Consider the following 16,221-nt stretch of genomic DNA (forward strand, 5'->3'; position numbering starts at 1 on the left):
GGAGGAGGGTATTTTTCTATTATTTATTTATGTTTCATTGTTTATTTATGTTTTTTTAATATTTTTATTTATTTATCTTTAATTTTAATTTTAATTTATTTTTTTAGTTGAATTTTTTTAATCATTTTTTAATATATATATATATATATATATATATATATATATATATATATATATATATATATATATATATATATATATATATATATATATATATATATATATATATCCTTTTTATTTTTAATTTATTTTTATCTTTCAAATTTTAATTTTAATTATTTTTTTTTTTAATTTGTTTTGATTTTTTTTTTTTAAATCTGTTTTGATTTTTTTTCATATGTTTTGAATGGTTGTTGTTCTTTTTTAATTTTTATAAAGAAAAAAAATTAATAAATTTAGAATTTTTTTGAATTTTTTTTTTTGTTATTTTCTTTATATATATATATATATATATATATTAATTGATTTTTTTTTTTGTTTAATTTGTTTTTCTTTAAATTATATATATATATATATATATATATATATATATATATATATATATATAAACATTTTTCATTTATTTTTTGATAATTTTTTATTCATTTTTTGTTTTCCCCCATTAATTTTTTATTCAATCTTTTTATTTTTATGATTTAATTTTTGTTTCTTATTTACATTTTTATAGGTTTTTTGTTCCTTGTTTTTACATTTTTTTGTATTTGATTTTTTTTTGTCATGTTTTTTTATTTTTATGTTTTATAACTAACATGAAAATCACCGACATTTAAAAAAAATTATCCACACTTAATTCATTAGAAAAACTAAAGTGTAAAAACTAAGCCCTTTAAACAAAAAGGTTTGATGCTCATCAGCTCTTTTCAAAATCATGATGAAAATAACTAAAAAGAAAAAAATGTTCACACTTGATACATAAAAAAATTTAAAGTGTCAAAAATAAGTCCTCTAAAAAAATGTATTGATGTTGCATCAACACTTTTCAAAATCAGCATGAAAATCACTAACATTTAAAAAAATGTGTTGATGCTACGTCAACACTTTTCAAAATCAACATGAAAATCACCAACATCAAAAAAAATGTTCATATTTGATACATAAGAAAATTTAAAGTGCCAAAAATATGCTAAAAAAAAAGTATTTCCGCATGACCACTTTTCAAAATCGGTAATTTTTTGCTGCCTCAAAAAAACAGGTACTAGTTCACTTTCTCATTTGATCGATAACTATGTTCATGTGAGACCATCAGGGTTTGCGAGGCTAGCCTTGCAAAGGTTTAACCAGATCGAGCCCTAACTTCTTACACCCTAACCTCATTGGGGACATGCAATGAAAAATAGAGAAAGAGAAGACCTCTCTAATACCACTAATCGAAACTTAAATAGGAACACAACAAATTATACATATAACCATAAATACAAAAATGCAGCAGATATAACACTTCATTTCATTAATATAAGAATACTAAAATATGCTTACAAACAGAATGGAAATAAATTAGCTTGGACAATGGTAGCTTATCTCTGAGAAGAGATGTCACGGCTACATGCCTCTGAACTGTGTTACAATGAGCCTCCAAGGCCTACTTATTATTGATAAAAAATGGAAAGCCTTAAACATCAAAAACCTAACCCTAGGAGATGAAGCGCCAAAACTGTGGGCCCCGTTTGGGTAAATTGGTACATCAATTTTTTGGGGCCGTAACTTTGGCATACGATCTCTGTTTGGCTATCATAATACCTAGTTTTGAAAATCTCAAAGAGTAGGCCTAAATGGATTTTAGAGGTCTCTTTGTTTTACCTAAAAACGTCGTTTAGGGGCTCGAAATGGATCTAGAAATTGAGGACCTTGAAAACTGCCAAAAATAGTAAATTGTGCTACAATTAAGGAAATTGAAAAAGTGAAAGGGATAGTGTCGAGAGTCCAAATGGAATAGGAGGGTGGCCACCAATATCCACTTGGATCATTGAGTTAACTAAGAATACAAATTCTAATGCTATCCCAATGGAATCTCTCCATAATTAATCATATTTTCAAAGATACGAAACTTGGATGGTTTTATAAAGGTCAACATTTTTTACTCGACCTTAACCCAGAAAAGGACTCTTACCATAGAAAATATGAGTAAAAGCAGTATCCAAGGGCCTTCAATTTGTGCATTGTGTCACCTCTACTCTGAAATATCAACACACCTTTTTTGAAATGTGATTTTTCAAAATCAATATGGAAAAACTCTATCCATGGTCTTTCTTATCAAGTTCAATGACCTAATTTTGCGAACCAATTCTTTGGTTCTTGGCTAAATCTCTAGTTGACTTCTTTCTTTTAAAAGTCAATTTTCAGGTGGTATGGGTTAACCTTCAAAAATATGTTCATTCGAAAGTCTAGTTGGAATGAAATAGATGACTTTTAGGATCATCAAAGTCATTTAACAGAAGTAGCATTGAGAGAAAGGTCATTATTAAGGAAGCATCTCACAACATCAGAACTTTTACTTTCTAACAAGAAATTGTTAGATCCTCCAAAAAAAGCTTGATTTAATGATTGATTAACCCTTTTCCTCTGGTCATAATCCTCCTTTGAGTTTTCACCTTGTGATAAATACTCTCAAATATGGTTAAAGAAGCAAGAAGCTTATGTCCTCTATTATAATGGAGTTGCTAAGTGGAACCATGGGGTAATGTCAGCGATGGGGGGTGGGGTGTGGGTAGTTCTATTCGTTAGAGGAAAATGCATACTTTATTTTTCTTGGAGTTCAGGTCTAGTCACTAGAAACCTAGTGAAATCGTATTCACTATTTCAAGGATTGAACCTAGAAACTAGCATAAAACATGAAATTCTACAATTCATTGGTGATTAAAAGAACTTGATTTGACACTTAATAACATTCTCTACCCCTCGATATCCCAAGTTAATATTAACCTTTAGGCATATTCGATTGGGGATTTCCTCCTCTTGATTGTGGACTTCCTTCATGCACATAGGTACCTCAAGTCTAACACTAATTCTCTAGCCAATATAGTATTCACATGTTCATAGGGCTCTATATGGATTAACTCTCACATATACACGCATCCCATTCCATGATAAAATTAATATCATGAGATGTCTTATGATGGATGAAACAAGTGGGGAATTAGCATAATACGTACTCTCGATGGTTTCCATGGGTTGTAATATTAGCACACATGAATGCTATAATAAATGGAGTTGGTTGGTAGATCTCATTAGCTATGAAGGACAAGTTCCTAAGTTAGAAAATTCATATTAGCTCCATGAGAAGGACCATGTTTTTTATGATGATGGGGGCTTTTTCACATTTTCTATCACCTATGGTAGTTTGCGGTGTGTATTGCCTCTCAAAACAACTCTGTTTGGACATCTTTTTCTTCCTCTAGTATTTCACTCTATTTCAGTTTTTCTCCAATAAATCCATGGCATACCATGCCTGAAAGTATGGGAGGAATCTCCCTCTTGGTCTCTAATATGATCTTTGACGATTTCCATGACTCCATTTGCCATCTACAAATTTAAATTGAGTAGCTAACGGTTGAGCTCATAATCACAATGGATATATTGATTTAACATCGACATCAATTCAAGGTTGAATTGGATTAATTTAAGACCCAATTAGAAGTGGTAAAGCTACATAGCTCTCGAATTTTTTCTCCTCACCCTCCTCCATTCATTTTGTCACTCCAAAGCATTCACTAAGATGCCTCGATACGAGGAGTACACTAAGATGCTTTCTAGAGGGTTATTGATGTTCCTTATCCATGATAAAATAAATGTTATCTATAGTATGTAATTTTTTTGGTGTCTATTATAAAATTTATATTATTAGAAGCCTTTGGAATACATAGATCTTAATTTATTATTTCACTAGAGGCTCTAGCTTTTGTCCAAATTACTATAAAACATACCAAAGCTATAGTTTTTTTAGATGTCAATTTATTGCGAGCTTTGGCAACATATTTCGTTTAATAAAATTCCAAAATTATTTGTGAACCTAATTTTTTGTGATTCATAATGTTTAGAGAAATAGTTCCTAACAATCAATCACAATTTTTTGTTTAATAAAATGTGTGTGAGTTTCTAAGAATTTTAATGTATCTCATGACTAAATTGCATATTACTTTATAATAAGTGTGATGTGCAATATATATATATATAATAAAAGTGATAATAATTAATTAGTTAATAAATCTTATTAAAATATAATTGTAAATATATATATATATATATATATTTATATTTTGTTGAATTCAATAATTTACATTATTCTGAAACATACAAAATTTTTAAATTAAAGTTTTTATTTATAATATTTTATATCAATTTATTAAAATAAGTTGGGTTTGGTAATTTAAAATGAGTTAAATTTATGATATGTTTAAATGGTTTCCAATGAATATTTAAAATCTCAATTAATTAACAATAATAATTTTTTTTTTTTGTTGAAGCAAGAGACTGTCCTTCTATTCCATTATACCAAAAGTAATGTTACAAAACATACAAAGAACTTGACAATGTCAAGGACTACAGAAAAACCAAGGGCCTTCTACCATAGAAAAGACCCTCCACACTAACTAAAGGATAAGCTAACCACTCAAAAGATTCCCTCGGTTAACCTTTAACCCAAAATCGAACTCCACTATGCCAACCACCATAACCGCGCATAGCGGGAAAGAACAAGTGACCCCAAAAAAAAAACACGGCCAAATCTAACGATCGAATCCCTCTACAGAAATGGACGGCTCGGAGACAAATCGAGAAGCCTAGCTGCTCGAGCTTTAAGGTGCGATGGAGGGTGGTATTAAGTGCCCCACCCACACCATGTGTTGAGATCCTAGTGGGATCGCTCTCAAAAAACCCAAACTACTTACCATTCCAAAGCCCAGTGATCAATTGGAAACTACTTGTAGCCTGGTTTTTCATTATGTAAGAGGAATGCAGGAGAATTTCCATCGCTGGAAAGATCAGGGCTGCCTTCCCACGAAGGCTAACTTCGGGACTCGTAACCAAAACAACCACCGGCTATAAATGAAGCACTGTGTTCCAAATCGAAGGAGTAAGGAGACTGGTTAACTTACACCAAAGGATAATGTAACCGCTCCGAGTATGCCCTTCTTCAAGGTTCCAACTCAAGTACTGAGATTAAGCTTGCATAAAAAACTTCATTCTGTACCTTTCCCTCTGGCCCAATGTCTAAAAATTTCTCTATCCTCTACCGCTTGTTCATTGCAGAGAGCTTTTAATGTACTCTGAGGCAACTCCTACCACTTCATCTCAATCCTGCATTTTGAGTTAATCACTCCTTGGTTGGCTAGTAAATCCGCTAGTTTATTGGCTTTTCTATGAACATGATTGAAGCTAACAGTTTGAAGACTTTGGAGATGATTTTGAATTCTTTGGTACACTTGAATTAGTTTCCAGTGTTTTGAGATCCTTTTAAGCGTTGTACCACAACTGATTCTCTTAACTGCATTTATAGAGATCTCTAAGTCTGCTTCGATAATGAAATTTGAGCTGTGATTTAGTTTAAGAAGCTCCAAGCAATGTTCCAATGCCATTAGTTCAGCCATGTTGTTGGTGGCTATGTGTAAATGGCAGTGGAAAGTAAAGATTATATTTCCTTCTTCATCTCTTAACACCCCTCCGTAGCCCGCTATTCCAGGGTTGCTTTTTGAAGCACCATCAATATTGCATTTCAAATAACCTTTCGATGGAGGCTGCCAGAACTCTTTTTCCATTTCCAAATCTTTTTCCTTTCTACTAAGTCCATGGTGAATGATCTCTTGCATGCCCAGTTTCCTGAGAGTTCTCAATTCATTTGCTGTGGGAGGATTCTTGGGATAACTGTGCACAATGGTGGAAATTGTCTCCTTAATTTGTTGCAAGATCAGATTCATCAGGCGAAGAGGAGTAATTTTTTCATCCTTGAAAATTATTTTATTCCTTCTTTCCAAACATTCCAGATAATGAAGATTGGCGTGAAGGTCTAGGCCAGATTCAGGATCTCATAATCCAAGAAGTTTTTTCTCCACCTGTTCAGGGTATTAGTGATGTTATCTTTAACTTTGTCTGTCTGTTGAAACATGGTGTCAAAAGAATCCCACAGCCAGGTGGTGTAGGTGCAGCTGTTAAGAATATGCTCCATTGTCTCCTCTTGAGCTTCACATAACTGACATCTAGAAGGCCCAATAACCCCCCTTTTCCGAATATTATCCCAAGTTAATATTTTCTTGTGATGAACTAACCACATGAAAAGCTTGATCTTCATCCACCCTTGGTGGCTCCAAAGTTGTTGCCAGGATTTCGCCAAAACACAGGGATCTAGGTTTAGGATAATTCTTTTTGCTTCCTTGATATTAAAGGTACCTTCTTTATTGAGGCCCCATCTTAGCTGATCCTACCCCTCTGTTACCAAGATCTTCCTTTGTTTTAACATGCTCATGAGTTCCTCTGCTTTTGTTTTTATGGGGCTATCCTCTCTGCAGTCTATTTTCCTCCAGTTTCTCCACTTTCCGGATTCATGAGGAAGATTCCAGAAATATTTAACTTTTATTAATCCTTGGGAATCTATTTCTTGCTTGAGGTTTATAAAGTCCTCCCTTATCAGCATTGGTTCTTGTTGCCATTTGTCTTCCCAGAAGAGAGTTAGATCTCCTGCTCTAATTTCTTAGAAACTGTTCTTTTGTACTAGGCTTCTGTTTTCCCAGGCTTTATTCCAGATGTAATAGCCTTTTATGTGCCCAGACATTCTTATAAGATCACTTGTTTTCTAGTCGCTTGCATATTTTTCTTTCCAGAGTTTAGCCCATTGAGCCCCTAGTTCTTTAACCCACCTCCACCAGAGCTTGGCTCCTAAAACATTACTCAGAATCTCCTGATCATCTAAGCCTAGACCTCCATGACATTTGGGTTTACAAATTTTATCCCACGAAACAAGGGCCCATTTCTTCGTTGTTTCCTCCTTGCCCCAAAGGAAGTCTCTCTGGATGTTCCTAAATTGCTGTAAGACCCCTTTGGGAGCTGGAAGGGCTGATAAAAAGAAAACAGGGATAGATTGGAGAATGGCCTTTGTCGGAATCAATCTTCCAGCTAGGTTCAACGATATGAACATCCATTTTTTGACTTTGTCATGCATATTGTTGAGAACCGGTTCCCAGATACTTTTGTGCAATGCTCTAGCTGTCAAGGGAATTCCCAAATACTTTGAGGGGAGGGAGTCCCTTTGAAAGCCTAGAATTCTAGAGATATTCCTCTGAATTGCAATGTTAGTATTTAGGAAAAAAATAAATTATTTGGAGAGATTAACATCCATACCTGTAGCCAAGGCAAAGTCATTTAGGATTTGTTTGTATGCCGAAGCTTCCTTGACTGTGGGGATACCCTACATCATGGTGTCATCCACAAATTGTTGGTTATTCATTGCTTGACCATTCTCGTTAATTGGAGGCCCTTGATCTTTCCCAAGTCTTTGGCATGATTAATGGATCTACCAAAACCTTCCATCATGAGTATAAAGAGAAAGGGAGAGAGTGGGTCTCCCTACCTGAGGCCTATGGAAGGAGTGAATATCTTGAGGGCGAGCCATTCACTAGAATTGAAAAGCTAGAAGAAGTAACGAAGGCCATAACCCATCTAACCCAATTGTGATCAAACCCAAAATCAATAAGGACCTTCTTGATGTAAATCCAGTTCACCTTGTCATACGCTTTTGCAATATCTAATTGCATGATCATACCAGCCTGCCTTTTGCTAGTAAGCGTATGAACTACCTCATGGGCTTGAATAATGTTGTTTAGGATTTGTCTTCCTTCCACATAACCAGATTGTTCCCCTGAAATTAAAGACGAAAGAAGAGGTTTGAGTCTGCTAGCCAGAATCTTGGAAATAATTTTGTAAACAACATTGCATAAAGCAATGGGTCTAAACTTATCAGGGGTCAGGGCTGAGTCTTGTTTGGGGATCAGGGAGATGAAGGAGATATTGAGGGCTTTTAGAATGGCCCTATTTCTTTTGGAGTCCTCTACCACATTCATAATATCCTGTTTGACAACATTCTAGCAGGCCTTGAAAAAGTCCACTTTAAAACCATTTGGACTAGGAGCTTTACCATTCTGCATATCTTTGATAACCTCATTAACTTCTTCTTCAGTTATTGTTTTATTTAGGTTAAATTATCCTCTCTAGACACCATTTTAGGGATATTTTTTGTAATTTTCCTTAATGCACTGTTTTATGTCTAGATTAATTTCCTTTGTGATGCCTTTGAAACGCTATACCAACATAGCTTCGATATTCTTATGAGAGATCTAAAGCTCCCCATTCTCATTCAATATCAAAAAGATTCTATTGTGCACTCTGTTGGCCATGGTAGATCTGTGGAAAAATTTGGTGTTTCTTTCACCTTCTTTGAGCCATTGAACTCTAGATTTTTGTCTCCAAAAGATTTCCTCTTGTTTACATAAATTCTGCCATTCTTGATTCTATTTATCAGCTTGTTCACTTTTGAATTTATCAAAACCCTCTATGATCAATGCTTTCTTTAGTTCCTGTAGTTTCATTTCCACTAATTTTTTGTCTACGAAAATATTACCAAACTCCTTCTTGTTCCATTCTTTGAGTCTGAGATTTATGTGCTTTAGTCTTTTATGAAGGAAGAACATTTTGGTGCCCTGGATCTACAGATATTTTAACCACCATTTCTCAATGTTGCTGATGAAATTTTGGTGGGAGAGCCAAATGTTCTGAAATCTGAAGGGTCTATTCCTGGGAGAATCGATCCCTTTGATCTCTAATTGAATTGGCCAGTGATGAGAGCCTCCAAATGGGAGAACACTTGCAGTTATTTCTTTATTAGTTAGCATGAGCTCCTCTGAGATAAAAAATCTGTCTAACTTGGAGTCGACCTGGGCATCACCTCCTCTTTTGTTATTCCAAGTAAAAAGGAAATTGTGCATTTCAAAGTCAACCAGTTTCATATCTTCTGTGAATGATTGGAACACTGCTGAATCTTTGCTTAACATTCTAGTACCTCCTTTTTTTCTGAAAGAGATTTAATCATGTTGAAATCTCCTCCCATGACCCAAGGGATTTCTTCATGTCTATTTCTGATATCAACCAAGGAGTCAAGAAATTTGAGTTTCTCATCTATTCATTGAGGACCATAAACATTCGTAACCAGGAAGGTGTCTGACACTCCCACTAGTTGAATGATAACTGATAAATGATTTCTTGATGCCTCCGCATCTATTATGCTCACTTTTTGGGGGTTCCATAGAGTGAGAATGCCCCCAGCTATGTTCTCTACTTTTCTAGAAACTCAAATTTATTAAACCATTTTCTATGGATTTGTTTTAATTTCTGAATGGACCATTTTGTTTCTTGAATGAATATTATGTCTGGCATTGCTAGCTTCATTCTGTTACATAGCATTGTTTATTTTCTTTTACTTCCTAGACCTCTAATATTCCAAGATATGAACCTCATAAATAAAGATTTGTAAGGGAGTAACTGGTTAGATCTTTCATCTTACTGGAATTTATCATTAGCTTTCCACATTCCATCAAGAGCTCATTTTGCTTTTTCCTGCCCTTCTTTTTCCTGGATTTCTAGTAGCTAATCCTGGAGTTTATTTCATTGTTTTCACCCCTCTGTGCTCCTATTTGTGAATGTTTTTACCTTTGTCAAGCCCTCTTTCTTGAATTTTCCATAAAAACAACAGTTGTATCCTGTTGCATTCTTCTTGAGGCAGTGAATATATTCCTCCTATGGTTCCCTGCATCAGGAAACCTTCCAAATCCAGGTTTTCCTTATCGAGAATTTCTTGAAGTTCATGATCTTCCAGATCTGTTTCACTTTAGGTCATTTCCTGGTCCATCTCCATTTCTGTTTCACTTATCCTTACTTCTTTTTGAGAACCAATCTCTTGAGATTGTTTGTTTTCCTCTTCTTTTTCTTTGTTATTAGTACCTTCCTTCTGATATTGGTTTTCTCTTGTGATTTCTTCATTCTCTTCCAGCACTTAAAACTTGTTCTCACTGACCTTCTGCCCCTCGCTATATCATTGCTTAAGCCCCTTTTTTCCTCCTTTTCCTCTACTCGCCACTTTCTAAAAGATTTATGTGTCCTTTGTTGTATTAAGTTTCTCATTGTTGTCTACTTTACTAAGAGGGCAGTCTCTATACAGATGTCCATGTTCATGGCACCTACGGCATCTCAAAGGGATATGCTCATAGTCCACTGTTTGCACCCACTCTTCATCAAAAACTTCCAGGATAACTTCATTTGGAAGCACTCCTTATAGATCCATTTCCACACATATCCTTGCAAAGGAGGTATATTTTCCTCTTCTCGTGGCTTCAGAAGCTTTGACAAAATGTCCTAGTTTATTGCCAATGGCAGCTAGTGATTCAGTTTGCCAATAATCAAGAGGTAGAGAATAGAGCCTTACCCACACTAGAATTGAAGAGAAAGTCTCCCACTCTGGGACAAAGTTCATCCTCCATGGCTTCATATAGAGACCAGCTACTACAAAAAAGTAGGGTCCTCCTTCGAATATTCTGTCTTTTTTTTTTATGTTTGAGAACACCACTGTGAAGAATCCCTTTGACCCAAGATGTAGGTCAATGATTCCTTTGGGTTTCCAGTGAAACTTGATCCACGTCTGTAAAGCTTTTTTAGTGGGCCATAGTCCCATGAATTTACAGATAATGGCGTAGGTCCCCATGTGTTCCCTGTGCGCCTGCAGAGCAAGATCATTTAATATTACTCTAGGAGAGATTTCTACTTTTGGTTTGCAAGGTCCTTTTTGTTTTTTGTCTCTTGAACCCTGACTTTTGTCTTCTTCCTCTTTGTCCTTTGTGCAACTGTTTTCCTTGGTTTTGGTCCCATCTGCTTCATTTTCATTATCCCTTTTCCTTTTATTCGTACAACCTTTGCTATTCCCCATTGTGAAATACTTATGTTGGCAATAGCGTCTTTGTAGTAGGGAGCTGAGCTCCCTCCTCTGCCTCCCTCCATTGAAGATGAACTTTGTTGAATTCTGTAACCCTATTTGCTTCACTTCGGCTCTCCTGCGTTCACTCTCGTCCATCCAAAAAATAGTGATCTCAACATCTCTAACTATCATCCATGTCATCAATTAATTAACAAAATCAAATTAATGTGTTTGTAATCAATTTATACAATAATGAATATTCAAAATATCAATTAATTAATAATAATTACATTAGTGTGTTTGTAGTTAATTTTGATCATCAATGGTTTGGTTACTTTTGCTTAAAATACAATTTGTTAATATTAATTAATTTACAATATGGATTAACTTAAAAATATATCATTATAATATCTATATAATTTTTGGAATTTGAAAATTATATTAAATTAAGATATTTTATTTTTTGAATAGTTGTGAAATTATGATAAATTCTAAGTATATTTTTCATTATATGAATATTAAAAGATAAAATGTATCATTAAATTGATTGGAAATGAAAGTTAAAAATTATATTTTTTTGTTTCTTAAGTTGTGAGTTATGAGATGAGTACACATTTAATTTTTCTCGTGAGAACTATGATTCAGGGGCATTTAAGTTTACAAAATCACTTGGAGATTGCACCAGGCTTGATCACACACGCTCTTAACACAGTTGAATCTATAGAATTTCAAACTAATAGTTTTCACATTATAGAATGTCTTAACATTACACTCAATAACTGTCATAAAATAAAAACTCATATTATTAAAGATAAAAAACAAGATTAAATCAAATTATAAAAAATATATTATAATCTTTTTTAATTAAAAATTAAAACTATTATAATGCTATGCCTATGGTTAATAATGTACTTTGACAAAAACATAGTTTATAATATATGATTTAGTTAATAACTTAAAAAGTGAGATGAAAGTTAAAAGTAAGATGCATTATATGAATGTTAGAGAGTAAGAGTCAGGATGCATGGTATAAACTTGTGCATATTATGGAGCTTCCAGTAGCTGCAACGACTTTGGCGAAGTTGACTGGATAATTCGACCACCTCTTAATTCTTGATTATGACTCCACCATGGAGCAGATACCACAGAAGATCTGATCGGACTCTTCACTTGACCCTGTGAAAATCTAATCGGACACGGCATCCAAGAAAATCTGGCTGGAAAATAATGCCGAGCTTATGTCGATTCCAGGGTTTTTTAATATATGAATATAAAATGTATTTAAAAAGAATTTTAATATTTATATGGTATTATAATTTTTTAAGGTTTTTTTAAAGAAAAGTATAATGACTTGTTTAAACAAAACGTTTAAAGTTTATTCTAAAGGTGTGAACCATTCAACAATGGATTTTTGAAGTTTCAATTTTCTTTTAAAGGTGTAAATCATTGAAGAATGGAGTTTTGAAGTTTCAATTTTTTTTTAAGGTGTAAAGAGTAAATATGAAAAAATTGTTTATTAACTTTTTGTAAATTTAATATTATGTAAAATAAAGTTTCAATATTTTTTAAAGGTGTAAAGAGTAAATATGAAAAGTTGTTTATTAATTTTTTTGTAAATTTAATATTAGTAAAATAAAGTTTCAATTTTTTTAAAAGTGTAAAGAATAAATATGAAAAGTTGTTTATTAATTTTTTGTAAATTTAATATTAGATAAAACAAAAAAAATATCAAAACTTTTATAAATTAGAAAAAAAAAAAAAAATTCTTATATTTTTTTAAAAGAAATATGATTGGAGTTTTGTTAAATAATTTTAATGAAATTATATTTTTGAAAATGATGATGATGATGATGATGATGATGATGGTTAACGTCCAGTGAGACCAAATTGGTCTATCGGACCTACAATTTTCTTAATTTTTACTTGTCTCGCTCCTGTCTTTCTTGGCGAGATTGGTGTTGTAGCTTTCTTTCTTTTCTCTACGGTCTTCCAACTTCCTTTGTCTTGTATCTCCTTCATCTCTTCTGGTTCTTGGGACATTGGTGTCTTAGCTTCGCGATCTATAGTCGGAGAAGTTTGGTTTAGGAGATCTGCTTTGCTGTTAAATGAAGATTTATTTTCTGCGGTATTCAAATCCTCATAACTGTTGATTTGTTGGGGCGGGCTTTCTCCTTGCTTGCTTTGAGAGTTGTTTCCTTCTTCCTTGATTTCTTGTGACTCAGAGTTTTCGGTAGAATATTCTTCTTCTTTGATGACAGTGTAGTGTTCTTTTTGTGCTCCTTCCCACCATGTAGATCTGTGGTGGTTTTTTCTAGCAAAATTTTTCTCAGAGGCTTTTGGGCAATTTTTGGCTAGATGCCTCGTCTCAAAGCACGATCGACATCTGAAGAGGACACTTTCATAATCAAGCTTCTGGTTCCACACGTAGTCTTTACTTGTTAGGTTTATTTCAGCTGGGAATCCGGCGCTGAAATCCATTTCCACACAGATGCGTGCATAGGTGGTTCTGGCATATTCCTCTGTTTCTGAGCACATGCAGTAAAATTTCCCAATTGCATTTCCGATGGCTTTTAGCGAAGAGAGATTCCAGAGATGCAAGGGTAGGCTTGGCAATCTCACCCAAACTGGTGCTGAGGTTATCACTGTTGTAGAGGGATCGAATGATGGGTTCCATGGCTTCATGAATAGGCCTGATTTTTCCCAAAACCAAGGGCCGGAATCTAGAATACATTGTCTGCTTTCAGGATTTTCAAAATCTACTATAAAGAAACCTCTAGCACAGGGGTAGATATTAATTTCATCAGAAATTATAGGCTTCCATACCTCCGAGATCCAATTGTGGAGTGCTATCAGCCGCAGCCAAAAACCATTGAACCGGCAAATTAGGGCACTTTCGGAGAACTTCAAAGCTTCATCGAGTGAGTCCTCGACCACTTGGATAGTGGGAGCTGGGGCTTCACTCACGATATGGGCAGGAGATTACCCTCCAGAGACGGATGAGCCACCAGTTATTTTTGCGAAGCTCGGAGCCATATTTGCAGATCTGCACCAGATCGAAAAAATGCTGGAACAGCAGCAAATATATTGAATATTTTTAAAAATGATCATTTTTAGATTGTGTAATTTCAATTATTAATTTTAGAATCCCAATTAATTTTTGAATATTTTAATTGCATTTTGAATAAAAATAATTAAGAAAAATTCAAATCATAACAAGTTTAAATTAGGTTGAATTTTTAAAATTTTTAATGTGTAAATGTATCTAATATATATTAGTTTATTGATTGTGAGGAATGGTTAAGATATCAAACACGTTTTTGAAAGAATTAAAATACCTTTTTTTTTTTTTTTACATATTTTGATCTCTTGTCTATGTGTGTAATGAATATTTTAACTTTTTCGTTTTTAAAAAAATTAATATCAATATTTAATTACATAATTTTTGGTGAAATTTGCAATTAAATCTAATTAAGCACCTCAACCATTGATATTTGCAATTTTAATAACATTTTCTTTTAATGTTTTTAATTCTTAATATCTTTATTGTTTAACATACACAGACATCATATATCATAAATAAGATTTGAATTTGGATAGAGATTCTAACCATTTATCCTTTATCTCAACCACTGATATTTACAATTCCAATAATTCATTTTCTTTTAATGCTTTTAATTATTAATATTTTAAATTCTTAATTTATGGGGTCATCATAAATATTAGTCATGTCATAAATAAGATATGAACTTGACACGGATCATAAAAAATTATCCTTTCCACCATTTGAGCTAGACCAAAGGAAATTTCAAAGTTGAATTGATTATATGATTTTTTAAAAATTAATTTAAACTTTTTCTTTCTCCATTTTAATAAATTTTCATTATGATCTACGTAAAATTTTAAAAATAATGATAAAATTGAAATCAATTTATTATATCTTCACTATAATAACAATGAATACATCTAAATTATCATGTAACCATCTCTCTCTCTTTATCATCACATTTCACCAAGGGTACACTCTTTGTCTTTTCTCATTGACTTGATCCTTCATGGATGGTTCCATTTTCATGTTTGCATCTGGCCCTTTCGAAAGTTTAGATAAACATGACATTTAAATATTATTCATATGATACACGTAAATACAAAAGATTATGTCACTTGGTTTCGTATTCCAAGAGGTCTCTTGGACTTCTCATAACTCTTCATGTTCACTTGTGGCATTTTTATTTCCACACAAGTGAATATTACAATTTACATAATCCCCTAAGGATTATGCTTCCAACATTCACCAATCTGAAGGGTGTATGTGAGTCCAAGAAGAGACCTAAAATATCAAGGTAAATAAAAACCAATGGCTAGATGCGAACACTAAGTCTAGTGGTTTAAGGAAGACCATAAACCCGAAAGGTAGTAGAAGTTGAAGTCTTCTATCAATAGTGTTGAAGAATGTAACAAGTGTCGGTCTTCATATGTAACACCCCATGATACATAAGTTACTATGGTTACTTTTATTTTAGTTATCTTAATACTTTTGATTTTCGTATGTTGGTTGGAACTTGTGGCTCAATGGAAGAACGTAGTGGAACTTTTTAATAAATTTTGCTGATTACAAATACAAAAAAGTGTGTTTGAAAAATAGTAAAAGAGACCAAGGGTAACGAACTCCAAATGTCCAAAAAGTTGAAATAGTTATCACTTGCTCTCTTCCTAGAGAAAGGGAAAAGAACAAAAACCCAATCTTGATGGGGGAAATTCGAGGGATGGCTAAAAGTTAGCTAGAGGATTGAGAGAACGAAGAATTGAAAAACTTGAGGAATAGAATCAATGTAGAAGTTTTAGAAAGGGGACATAGTTCTGCCAGGTTTGAGGTGTTTTTGACCTAGACACTAAGCCAGTGGAACCCTCGAAGAACAAACCTTGAGAATGGGTAATTCTGAGCTGGACTAGTAAGTTGTGAGGTTCAAAATGGATTAACTCGACAGTTGAATACTGTAACTATCTCGAGCAAGGAAGCTAGGGGGAGAGTCCGGATGTCATTGCCAGACTCGTGGTTGGGTAGCTTGGTCTTCTTAGGTGCTAAACAACTAGTCAAGACAGACAGATAAAAGTTTCTTACGAGTTTGTATATATTAACAGTGAACTCTGTGCAATAGTGTTACTTTTGGTTTAATTTTATTCTTGGATTACAGGTTGTGTAGCAGTTAATAGTTGGTCTTTCTTTATCACAACCAATGTTGATAAAGGCGGGTGGAAAGAATAATTCTTGTGTATCA

This window comes from Pinus tabuliformis, chromosome 4_1 (genome assembly GCF_031772625.1).
Source record: "Pinus tabuliformis cultivar Carrire ecotype Pingquan chromosome 4_1, CPIR1, whole genome shotgun sequence".
NCBI classification, from domain to species: domain Eukaryota; kingdom Viridiplantae; phylum Streptophyta; class Pinopsida; order Pinales; family Pinaceae; genus Pinus; species Pinus tabuliformis.